Source organism: Eumetopias jubatus, unplaced genomic scaffold (assembly GCF_037043125.1).
Source record: "Eumetopias jubatus isolate StellerSeaLion01/CBP00866 unplaced genomic scaffold, mEumJub1_p1.0 scaffold_8, whole genome shotgun sequence".
NCBI lineage: Eukaryota > Metazoa > Chordata > Mammalia > Carnivora > Otariidae > Eumetopias > Eumetopias jubatus.
In genome coordinates this window covers 23250175-23263830 of record NW_028274814.1, presented here as the reverse complement: position 1 = coordinate 23263830, position 13656 = coordinate 23250175, and the positions used below count along the sequence as shown (strand labels likewise).

Sequence of the window (13656 nt, the reverse complement as noted above, 5' to 3'; positions counted from 1 at the left end):
TTAACATCCAACTTAACATCAGTGGATAGATCATCCAGACAGACTATCAGTAAGGAATCAGTGGCTTTGAATGACACATTAGACCAGATGGATCTAACAGATATATACAGAATGTTCCACCCCCAAACAGCAGAAACACATTCTTTCAAGTGCCGACGGCAGATTCTCCAGGATAGATTACACGTTAGGGCCACAATACAAGTCTCAATAAAACTTAAGATTGAAATCATAGCAAACATTTTTTCTGACCACAATGGGATGAAACTAGAAATCAATTATATAGGAAAGAAAAACTGGAAGAAACAAACACATGGAGACTAAACAACATGTTACTAAACAATCAGTGGGTCAATAAAGAAATTAAAGGTTTAATCAAGAAATATCTGGAGACAAAATGGAAACCAATGGCCCAAAACCTCTAGGATGCAACAAAAGCAGTTCTAAGAAAGAAGTTTATAATGATACAGGCTTACCTCAAGAAATGAGAAAAATCTTTAAAAAAAAAACAAACTGACCTTACACCTAAAGGAACTAGGAAAAAAAAAAAAAAAGAACAGAGCCAAAGTTACGAAGAAGAAAATAACAACAATTAGAGTAGAAATAAATGAAAGAGACAAACAACAACAACAACAACAACATCTGGGGCGCCTGGGTGGCTCAGTTGGTTAAGCATCTGCCTTCCGCTCAGGTCATGATCCCAGAGTCTTGGGATCAGGATTGAGCCCCGCATCACGCTCCCTGCTCAGTGGGGAGTCTGCTTCTCCCTCTGCCCCTCACCCTGCTTGTGCTCTCTCTCTCTCTCTCTCTCTCTCTCTCTCTCAAATAAAATCTTTAAAACAACAACAATATAAAAGATCAATGAGATTAAGACCTGGTTCTGTGCAAAGATAAATTTGATAAACCTTTAGCCAGACTAATCAAGAAAAAAAAGACTGGACTCAAAATCAAAAATGAAACAGTAGTTAAAATTGGTATCATAAAATACAAAAGATTCTAAGAGATCAGTATAAAAATTATATGCCAACAAACTGGACAACCTAGGATAAATGGATACATTCCTAGAAACATAAAATCTTCCAAGACTGAATCAGGAAGAAACAGAAAATCTGAACAGACTAAATTACTAATAACAGAATTCAATGGGTAATCCAAAAGTTCCAGACCCGATGGCTTCACATGTGAATTCTATTAACATTTAAAGGATAGTTAATACCTATCTTTCTCAAACTGTTCCAAAAAGTATAAAAAATAGAAAAGCTGTCCACAAGTCCAGCATTCCCCAAGGCCAGCATTACCCTGATACAATCCATAAGGCCAGCATTACCCTGATACCAACAGAAGACCAAGATACTCCATAAAGAGAAAACCACATAATAATTGGACCAATATCCCTGATGAGCATAGACGCAAAAATCCTCAACAAAATATTAGCAAACCACATTCAACAATATATTAAAAGGTTCATTCACTATAATCAAGTGAGATTTATTCCAGGGATATAAGGATGGTTCAAAAAATCCAAATCAACCAATGTGATAGATCACATTAACAAAATGCAGGATAAAAACCATATGATCATTTCAATACATGCAGAAAAAGCGATGGACAAAATTCACTATCTCTTCATAATAAAAACCCTCAGGAAAATACAGAAAAAACACACCTCAACACAATAAAGGCTATATATGACAAACACACAGCTAACATCAAACTGAATGGTGAAAGCTGAAAGGTTTTTCCCTAAGATCACAAACAAGACAAGGATGTCCACTCTTAACATAGTAATGGAACTTTAATTCAACATAGTACAGGAAATCCTAACCATTACAGTCAGACAAGAAAAACAAAAGGTATCCAGATTGGTAAGGAAGAAGTGTTTATCTCTGTTTGCAGAGGACATGATACTATAAATAGAAAACCTTAAAATTCCATCAAAAAATGATTAGATCTTATAAATCCATAAAGTTGCAGGATACAAAACCAACACATGAAATCTGTTGTGTTCTGGTACACTAATAATGAAATAGCAGAAAGGGAAATAAAGAAAACAACCCCATTTTCAACTGCATCAAAGAAAATAAAATACCTAGAAATAAATTTAACCAATTAGGTGGGAGGATGCTTTATTCTGAAAACTATGACACTGATAAAAGAAATCAAAAGTGACACAAAGACATATACTATACTCATGGACTGGAAGAATATTATTGAAATGCCCATACTATCCAGAGTAATCGTTAGGTTCAATGCAATCCCTATCAAAATACAAATAGTGTTGGGGCACCTGGGTGGCTCAGTCAGTTAGGCATCCAACTCTTGATTTCTGCTCAGGTCATGATCTCAGGGTGTTGGGATTGAGCCCTGAGTCAGGACCTGCATTCACCACAGAGTGTGCTTGAGACTCTCTCTTCCTCTCCCTTGGCCACCCCTCTCAAATAAATAAATAAATCTTAAAAAAAAAAAAATACAAGTAGTGGTTTTCACAGAACTAGAAGCAAGAAAAAAATCTTAAGATTTGTATGGAACCAGAGAAGACCCCCAACTAGGCAAAGCAATCTTGAGAAAAAACAAACCTGGAGGTTTCATAATACCAGATTTCAGGAAATACTACAAAGCTATAGTAATCAAAACAGTATGGTACTGGCACAAAAAGAGATCAACAGAACAGAATTGAGAGCCCAGAAATAAATTAATTGACCATATATGTCTAGGTTTGTGACAAAAGAAACAAGACTATACAACTGGGGAAAAACAATCTTTTAATGGTGCTAGGAAAACTGGACAGCTATGTGTGTAAGGAAAACTCTAAATGAATTACATTACTCGAAATGAGTAATGAATTTCATACCTAAATATGAGACCTGAAACTTTAAAAATCCTAAAAAAAAACAAAAAACTGCATAGGCAGTAATCTCTTGGACCTTGGCAATTATTTTCTTGGATCTGTCTTCTCAGCCAAGGGAAACAAAAGCAGAAACAAACAATATTGTGTTATTGTGATTACAACAAACTCAGAAGCTTTTGCACAGTGAAGGAAACCATGAACAAGATAAAAAGGCAATCTACCACATGGATGAAAATGTTTGCAAATGATGTTATCTGATGAGGGGTTAATATCCAAAATATATCAAGAACTTATTCAACTCAACACCAAAAAAAAAAAAAAATCCAACTTAAAAATGGGTAGAGAATTTGAATAAATATAGAGAACTGGTGGTTGCCAGAGGGGAGGTGGTGGAGGATGGGCAAAATTGGTGGAGGATTAAGTGGTACAAACTTCCAATTACAAAATAAGTCACAGGGATTAAAAGTACAGCATAGGAAATATAGTCAATAATATTGTAATACACCTATCATGGTATTTCACAATATATGTAATCGTTGAAACACTACGTTGTATGCATGAAATATTATACATCAACTATACTTCAATTAAAATTTTATAAATTTAAAAAAAGCAAAGCCAACCTATGGAATAGGAGAAAATATTTGGAAATTATTTATCCAATAAGGGGTTAATAACCAAAATATATAAAGAACTCCTACAACTCACTAGCAAAAAGGCAATTTGATTACAAAATGGACAGAGGATCTGAATAGACATTTTTCCAAAGAAGATGGCCAACAGGTACATGAAAAGGTGCTCAACATCACTATTCATCAGGGAAATGCAAATCAAAACCACAAGGATATCCCCTCACACCTGTTAGAATGGTTATTATCCAAAAGACGAAAGATAACAACTGTTGGTGAGGATGTGGAGAGAAGGGAACCCTTGTGCCCTTATGGTGGGAATATAAATTGGTACAGCCACCATGGAAAACAGTACAGAGGTTACTCAAAAAATTAAAAATAGAACTACTATAAGACCCAGTAATTCCCCTTCTGTGTATATATAGATAAGAAATAAAAACAGTCTTAAAGAGGTATCTTCATTCACATGTTTATTGCACCATTAGTCAAAATAGTCAACATATGAAAACTACCTAAGTGTCCATCAAAGGACGAATGGATAAAGAAGATGTGGTATACATACACAATGGACTATTATTCTCGCCGTGAGAAAGGAAATCCAGCAATCTGTGACAATATGGATGGACCTTGAAGGCACTATGCTAAGTGAAATACATCAGAGAAAGACAAGTCCTGTATGATATAACTTATATGTGGAATATAAAAAAGCTAAATTGCGAAACAGAATAGAATAGTGGTTACCAGGGGCTGGGAGGATGGGGAAATGGGGAGGTGTTGTCAAAAGTTACAAGCTTCCAGTCATTAGATAATAAGTTATAGGAATCTAATGTAAAGATGGTAATTTTAGTTAATGATACTGTATTATATACTTGAAAGTTGCTAAGAGGGTAGATCTTTTTTTTTTTTTTTTTTAAGATTTTACTTATTTGACACAGAGAGAGTGAGAGCGAGAGAGAGAGACAGAGAGCAAGCACAAGCAGGGGGAATGGCAGGCAAGGGAGAAGGAGACTCCCCGCTGAGCAAGGAGCCTGATGTGGGGGCTTGATCCCCGGACCCTGGGATCATGACCTGAGCCAAATGCAGCCGCTTAACCAACTGAGCCACCCAGGCGCCCCAAGAGGATAGATCTTAAATGATCTCACTGCCAAAGAGAAGGGGTCATTACTAACGCTCATGTGGTAATCATTTTGCAACATAAAGGTGTCAAATCAACATACCGTACACCTTAAACTTATATAATGTTCAATGCCAATTATATCTCGATAAAGCTGGCGGGGGCGGGGGGGGAGAAAATTGAAAGCAATCTAAAAATGCCCATCAGGAGAAGATGGTTCAGTAAGTTACAGTAAATCCATACAACAGAAACCTCTGCCATCTAAAAGAAAAAGGCAGCTGTATATGATTGGTACTACAGCAATATCAAGGTTATGTTCTTATTATAAAATCAAGGCCCAGGGGCACCTGGGAGGCTCAGTTGGTTAAGCGACTGCCTTCGGCTCAGGTCATGATCCTGGAGTCCCGGGATCGAGTCCCGCATCAGGCTCCCTGCTCAGCGGGGAGTCTGCTTCTCCCTCTGACCCTCCCCCCTCTCGTGTGCTCTCTCTCATTCTCTCTCTCTCTCAAATAAATAAATAAATCTTTAAAAAAAAAATCAAGGCCCAGAACAGTGTGGATCTTGTGATACAAGAGTATAAAAAATACAGTATCCATATCTGTCTATACTGAAGTATACATATACTGTGTCTGGAAGAAGACGGAAGAAACTCTTAAGGATGGCTGTGTCCAAGAAGCAGGAGGACAGGGGTGAGGAGGAGATCTTCACTGTGTATTCTTTCGTACTTTCAGAATTTTGTACTTTTAGTATTCCCTTTATTGTTAAAAAAAAAAAAAAAACAACTTACCTCCAAATCACTCTTCTCCCACCTATTCTACATGTCACCATTAAGACTTATGCCACCAAAGTAAGGCTTGAGCCGCAGTTCACTTCTACTTCGAAATCTCCCGTCGAGCCCCCTGTATACACTGCAGTATAGGGCAGTGGTGAACTGGCCAGCCTCTGAGGCCAGGCTGCTCTAGTGAAAGTTCTGCCTCTTCCACTGATGAGTGGTGTGACCTTGAGCAAGCTTCTTAAACTCAAGGTGGTGGGATCTGTGCTAAACCAGCCAGACCCTGCTGACCCTACAGCCCTCCACTGAGTCTCTCCAGAAGTTGCCCCTGCCTTCAGAGAGCCACCACCCCTGAGGTCGCACCTCCTTCCCGGACACCCACATACCATGACTGGGTGACACAAGGGAACGAAGGGCAGGACCCTTGGAACATGGGACCTGGAACACGTCTGAAGGGAACTCAGCCTTAGAGCTCCCCACTGGGCAGGATTTGGCCTTTGCTAGACTGCACCGCAGTCCAGCTTCCTCTGCCCAATCCTGCTCATCCCTCTCCTTCCCACCCCTTCTCCAGAAGCAACCTAAAAAAATCTTCTCTTAAAAACAAACAACAAAAAACAAACAAACAAAAAAACTTCTTGCATACGACTCTCAGCTCAGAGTCGGCTTGCCAGGGAACCCAACCGGCCATACTTAGTTTCCTCATGTGTACAGTGGGATAGTGGCAGTACCCGGCTCATAGGGCTGTTCCAAGGCGTTAATGAGTTTCACTTGTAAAGTGCTTAGAACCATACTCCCATGCTCTGGTTTGAATGTTTGTATCCCCTCCAAAATTCCTATACTGAAATCCTAATGCCCAATGTGATAGTACTGGGAGGCGGGGCCTTTGGGGGTGATTAGGTCTTCGCGACAGAACCCTCACGAATGGGAGTGATATCCTTATAAAAGTGGCCTGAGAACTCCCTTGCCCCTCCCGCCATGTGAGGCTATGACTAGAAATCTGTGACCCAGAAGAGGCTCCTCACCCACCCGGGCTGGTACCTTGATCTCAGACTTCCAGCCTCCAGAACCGAGAGAGATACATTTCTGTTGCTTATACGCCACCCAGTCTGTGGAGTTTTGTTATGGCACTTCCAACAGACAAAGAACCCCTGGTACGGAGTAGATGCTTACTAGATGTTAGCCGTTATTTTGAGATCAAGTTCAATCTCTTTAAATCCTCAGCCTTTGCGACTGGACTCAGCCTACAGCTCCCGTCTTACTTTTCATTCTTCTGTTCACACACTTTATGCCCAAAGCAACCTGGCTCCTGGTTGTCTTGCTTTTTTCTCATCTCCGCCATGTTCCTCCTTCCTCCTAGAGGGCTGGACTCGCCCAGCCGTGGCTGGCAATCCTATAACCATTCTCCAGACCATCTCCATGCTGCTTTGCACAGAGCCTCCAACCATGCGTAACGTCTGCATAGCACTCTCTAGGTATCCCACACAGCACATGCCAAGTATCACATGGCACTGGCAGGATACTTAACTGCCCTGTCACATGACGAACTCAAGACCTGCTTCACCTTTGCCTTTGTAGCCTCGTCATGCTGGCCATTTTAGGCAGATACTGAAAAATCTGAATCCAGTTCAGCATTCCCCAAATAGCTGTCATTTAATAAAAGTCTTTGGCCCCCTGGAGCTGCCAGTTAGCAAGGGGAAGACCACACATTCAACAGTGCCCTCTTCTGGCCAAAATGAGCCCCTTGAAGACAAAAGAAGGTGGGCACAGGTGATGTCAGAGGACTTATTATTTATGTTGTATATGACCAGACAGTTATCCGTATAACTTACTGAGGGTTTCCTATGGCCACATACCAGGCTAAGCACTTTATATCCACGCTCTCATTAAATCATGTTCTTTCTATAAGGTACAGCAGATGCTTCAACCAAGAATAGGATCAAAGAGTCCAAGCAAATTCCATTAAAACAAGAGCACTGGCTTTTAACATGTTTGTTCAAATTCTAGAAGGACAGAATCCAATATTGTGTTGGAACATCACATCAAAGAGAAGGTTAAGTTCTATTTTATGACATTCTTCAAAAGCTGCATTTTAAAACAATAAATAAAAGCAGACATAGTGGGATGGAACAAGATCTGTCCTCTTGGTAGAACTTCAGTGATTACCGCTAAGACATCAATATTCTCCAAGGGGCCAGGTGTTCCTTACTCTAGAGAGTTAGAGCAAGAGGAAGACCACGTTGACAATGGCCTGAAGAAACCAAGATGGAATAAGGGGTCACTTGTGTGACAGGGGTAGTTAAGATGGGATGGACAGGATGGCTGGGGTTCCCTAGTGAATACGTCAGTCTTGCTCCCCGCAGCCTCTCCTTGATCTGGAGAGGGTTTGAGTTGGAGCAGAAAGACAAAGGAGGACTCTTGGTAACTTGTCCAATGTCACCAGTCCAGGCTGTGACCCAGGACCCCCTCCCAGGCGGAAGGTCTTTCTCTCTGTGGAAACTGGGCTCTGCCTGCAAGTAGAGACTAGACTCCCTACCCTGAGAATAGAGGCTAATCCTATAAAATAAGGAAGCCGCCCGAATCCTGCCCATCACCTCTTAAGGAAGCAAGAATTTCTACACAAGAGCTATGTTTTCACAAACATGTGTTTCTTTAAGAAACTGTCCTTTCTCTGGGATGCCTTCCAAATGAAATTAATTTCTTTATAAATCTGTTTTTTAAAATATATAAAAAGATACATCATTTGCTCACTTAGCTTTGTGGTAGTTTTTGGTAAGCTGAGGAGGGAAAAGAACAAGTCAAGCTGAATTAGGTATTGCCACATTTTCTTTGAAGAAGAACCAAAGAGAAACAAATGAGTCTACCAGGTGACCCCAAAACAATAGACTCCTAATCACCAGTGCTGATTGGCTGAGAATGGAGAAAGCCCTGGCCCAGCAGAGGTCTGAGCACCCCCAGCATTAGCCTATGGCAGGGATGTCTTTCTCTGGAAAACTCTACATGGCCAGTGGGGTGCCTGCTCCAGGGTGGATGAGCAGACTGTCGTAGGCGGACCTACACTCTTATTCTCAGTGAGACCAAAGTTTGGCTAAAATATCTCTTCTTCATCTTTTCAAAATAACACCTTTTGAACTATAAAAGCAACACTTGTTTATTATAAAAAAAACTTTTTAAAACTATGGGACAAAAAAAAGACAAAAATCATCTGTCATTCTATTGTACAGAGATAGCCACTGTTGACATTTTAATGTATTTCTTCCCAGGATTGTTTCTGTGAGTATAGATAAATATTTAAACAGAGTTGGGATCACGCCACGTTAGACTTAGATCAAGCCATTGGGATCCTACCATCAGTTCTAATTGTTTCCCTTTGGCATTTTCTCATGACTAGTTTCGGGACATTCATTTGCGCACTGCCATTGAGCATTTCAATGGGAGCTGGGGGAGGGTGAGTCAGGTGGTTGTGCCTAGCTACCATGAACTGCAAGACTGCTCAGTAGTTGCTCATCCTCCTCTACCCTTAGGACCACAGGCCGACAGGGAAGGATGCCAAAATGGGCCTCTCTGTATCTGTAAGGCTGAGTGATCTTAGTGTGGTCTTTTGGGTGGTCACCTATCTCCAATGACAGGACAAACCCGGGGAGTTTCTCATCTGTGCTTCTACCTATAATCTTCCTATGTGTCCTCTGCTTTCCCTAGGAATATCAGGTGCTATGGCGAAGCTTCACAAGACTATGAAAGATTAAGGAACTATATCTATGTTACCATCTAGATTAACCACATAGAATCACCGCAGAGAATCCATATACCATCAAGTCACTTCTAAATGAACTTCTAAATGATTTTTAAATTTATTTCTAAACAGTTTCAGCTTCTTTATGTGTGCTCATTCCAACAAGAAGCATTTATTATACCATGCCTGGCACTCTACGGTGTAAAGTTTTCCTGAATTATTCTGCAGTATACCAATAAACTCTGTATGTAACTAAACAAAAAGTCCATTAAAAATTATTATTTTATGGCAGCAGACATACCAAATACTCAGAGGATTCTTGCCTTCCACAGCTGCTTTCAATTTAAATAACCACCTATAAAGACAAGACAAAGTGTACTTTCTGAAATGTTAAAAATGAGGAAAGGCCAGTCCAAGAGAAACAACACAGACCCACAGCTTGCCTTTTTAACACTTTGTTCCTGTTTTGGGGGTTCAGAAAAGAGAGTGAGAAAAAGAAGGAGACAATTAAAATCTCAACCAGGGGTCAGCAAACTACGGGCCAGTGGACCAAATCAGGCCCCCTGCCTACTTTTGCAAATAAAGTTTTATTGGAACACAGCCACGTTCATTTGTTTACATACTGTCTGCAGCTACTTCTGTGCCACAGTAGCAGAGCTGAGTCCTTGCAACACAGCCTATATGGTGCAAAAAGCCTAAGATATTTATTATCTGGCCCTTTGCAGGAAAAGTTCCCCAGCCTTAATCTCCAGAGGGGGCCCTGGGCAAATGGAGATGCAAAGAAAACAGATGACAACCCCATGGGTTTGGAGGGGAAACAGCCAGCAACTGAAGAATGAAGGGAGAGCCAAGGGACAGGAAAAACACCCGGTACCCAAGTCCCCCCCCCCCTCCAAGATCTCCCTGCTCATACTCACCCTTCTCACATTACTTTCGGATCACTGATTTGTGATTACTACTCTGTCAAGGATCCCTTTTCACTCCATCTACTGGACTGCTGCCAATTTCAAACCTCCAGGCAGAAATGAACAGGAGAGCTCTTTGCAGAATGATTAGCCAACTCTTTCCAAAATGCTTCCCTGGCGACCCTGGAAAGCTAAGCTCTCTAGAACCTACCAATGTGCACTGATCAGGAATGTTCACTATCGGTATGGAGATCTGGGGATCAGATGGTCATGCAATTTGTCAGTTCTGGAAGTTTACATTGCGCTGTGTTTTCTGAACTAGTCAAGGGCAGAAGGAGGGATTCTTTCATTCTCTGGGTGATTCAGGAACTCTTGGGGGGCGGGGCGGGTGGGTGAGCCTCAGCCCAAGTTCTCCAAGGTCTCTTTGCCCTTGTCTTTGTTCCATCACTGTTTTAAACCCCTGAGAGACAGATGTGTGAGGAAGTGGGCAGCAGGGCCAAGTCCATGCAGAATGGCTTCCTGAATGATTCAGCACCAAAAGGCTGGATGATACCCAGAGCTACTGAAAAAAAAAAAAAAAAACAAAACCTCCCAAGCTACGGAAATGACAACATGGCAGTTCTTCTGAGGACTCTCTGGAGAAACAACCTGAGATTCCTATGACTGTATTTGACTTGGCGTCTGGTTCTTTGCTCCACCCAAAGTCCAAAGAGTCGTCTCCCTGTGCCAGGAGCCCAACAGATGAGAAAGCCAATGCCCCTGACAGGCTGTGGCTGGAAGATGAGGGAGTGAGGATATGCAAGCGGGGTGCCCCTCCACCTTCCTCTCCCCACCCCCCCTCTCCTCCCACCACTCTGCCCAGGCAAGCAGGAGGTGGCTAGTATCCTGGGTAGGAATGTGGGGATATGAATGCCTCCACCATAGACTTACTTGGAAGATGAAATCAGGTAATATGTATAACACATTTGACATAGCACCTAGCATAAAATGAACAATAGAACTTTTACTAGTATTATTCACCTATACTTGAGCTTTCTTCATCAAACTACCGCTCCTCCCTGGCCAGCCTGGGCTCCCTTCCACAGCTATGCCTTTGCACGTGTAGTTCCTTCTGCATGGAAAATCTCCACCAACCCACTCCTCACACTTTTATCCTACTGATAGAATTCTTCTGCTTCTCCAAGTCTCAGTTCAAGAGTCCTCGGTGAAGCCTTCCCCGATTCCTTCAGGCAGAGCCCTATCACCACTCCTTGATTCCATTGTCAACTTTATCCCATTGTGCCCCTCTGGGCAAGTCCAACTTTCTCCTCAGACCATGAGCCCCTCAAGTACAATGGTTCTAGCTTTTCATCCTTGTATCCAGCACCCCAGCACACAGCAAGCACTTAATAAAGGAAGGGAAGGATGCAGACTGAAATAGAAGCAAGTTCAATGACTTAAAGGGAGAAACAGAGAAGCAGAAGCTACCTTTTGAAAGTGGGTGCTGAGTTCACCTCGATCCTTCCTAAGTCCTGATTCTTAAGAAGTCGGTTTGGACTACCTGTTCTGGGATGATCAGGAACTGGCTTCGGGGATTGCTGAAATCTGTGCATTTCACTTTTCTGATGCTCTCCCCATCCACCCAGGTGGCTGGGTTGTTTTCTATATCCCCATACCAAATCCCACAAAAGTTGAAGAACAGGAAGGAGAAAAGACCGGGAGTTTTAAGGAGCGATGCTGAGTTCCAGGAAACCCAGGTTAATGCAGGAGATGGGATCCCATTTCAGAAGCTGGCTCCAGGGAACAGCCATGGCTGGGTGGGGACCGGAGGGGCACAGGGTCTTAGAGAGCCAGGGCTTAAATCCTCCACTGACCCTAATTAAAACCAGGAACATCTGTGCTACCTTGGGTCACTAGCTGCCATCATGAAAGGGCAACTTTATAGGTTCAGTTCAGTTACAGAGAAGTAAAATTCTAGCTTGAGATAAACTCACTACAAACGGTTGCCCCAAGTAAGGTTTACAAAGGGCTTCTCAACTCATGAAATGCTTGCATGGGGACAAAGGGATTTTTTTTTTTTTTTTTTTGCCAAATAAAGTTCAGAAATGCTGCATATGTTGTCTCTCTCTTTGATGTAATACTCACTAACCTATCAGCCATGCAAAAGGGTCCTGCATTAAATAAGCCTCCTGTAACTCTGTTTTACCAAATCTCAGCTGACTATGGCAGAGCCCGCCAACAGGCACCAAGAACAGGCTACAAGGGTGTGGATACTTTGATCCTCTTGGTCAGGGAGGCCTCCCGGAACTGCCGGCCGGTCCTCCGCAGCATTTCCCCCAGGGAACTGTTGTTCAATGTCAACTACAAAAATCCTTTGCTATGATTGAAAATGGCATGAGTCTAGGAATTTAGTAACTTTTAAAATTATTTTTGAAGACATTTTTACTACCACTCATTCCTAAGATGAATGAATTTCCTCATTAAATTCCCATTGTTCTTTCTCTAAATATTACTTAATTGTATGCAAGTGGACCTCACCGATGGAAACCGAACTTGTCCCATTCTGAGACATTTCAATCTGGTTGCTAAGTTTCTTGTGGGTGAATCTGCAACCCTCCAGAAAGCTTGGCAGGTAACATTTTCCATTGTCTAGGACATAAAGAAGACTGGAGAGTGCTAGACCATGGAGTACAGACTCCAACTCCCAATGCTTTTCTAGACCTACTAAGGGGAGAAAAAAGTGACCTCACAGATCTCTGGGTTAGAAGGCTGCTAGCAGCTCTTGGCGAATGCCGCACACTTTCCAAGGTGCAGTGGAGACAAGACTCCCAGGTAAAGTAGGCCCACTACAGACTTGCTGATGCCAGGATTCCCTTGGGAGGGATGGGTGCTCTTCGTGGTCACTGGAATCTCAGGTTTTTGTAAATATCTGACCACTTGCTTTCTGATGTGTATGTGCTCAGCCTCCACGGTATCTCAGACCCTGGGAGAGGAAAGGAAAGGGTCTGATAATGCAACCTCCTCCCCCAAACCTAGCAGATGACAGATACACTGCTATTGGGGGTGGGGGCCAAGTTCATTCCTGCCTCAGCCCTGGGGGTGCTGACTCTGAGTGAGGTGCATTGAGCCACTTAATCTCCAGGCCTTGGGTCACTGTTGTTGCCCAAGGGAACAGTAGGTTATTAACCAAGTCAAAGCTTCCACCTTGCTCTGTGAGCCTCTGAACTTGATCCAGGGTGATCTAAAGACAGTCCCCTCTGATCTCAGTGTATGCCCTTGAGGATGCTCAGAGTGAGAAGGCTGGGCCATGACCCCCGCAGCCTACTGAGAAGAGGAACCCAGAGCCAGCCTGCTCCGCCCCTGCTCTTTCCCCAGCTGCACCATTGGCCTGACTCCCCTCTGATCAGATGCTCATTTCACTGAGGTCTTGCAGGGTCTTGGGTTCTGAGTACTTGGGGTTCAGTCTCCAAGCTCTTCCCCCGAGAAGGGCAGCTAAGGACCAGGCTCTCCTTTTCCTCCCAATGGCTAGTGTGTTTTCTTGGCATCATCACCGGCTGAAAACGCCAAAGAGCTCCTGCCACCCGCCCTACTGGGGAATATGATGGAGATTTATGAGCTCTGAATGTGCTCCTGTTTACTTCTCAGCAACCGAGGACTTGTCCACACGGCCACATCCAAGGCC

At 42.7% G+C, this 13656-nt stretch overlaps 1 protein-coding gene across 1 annotated transcript in view; it reads right to left on the bottom strand.

The window, feature by feature from the left end:
• The window catches only part of CCDC3 (coiled-coil domain containing 3), a 117027-nt gene that overhangs the window by 25849 nt on the left and 77522 nt on the right, over positions 1 to 13656 (bottom strand). The window lies entirely within an intron of this gene.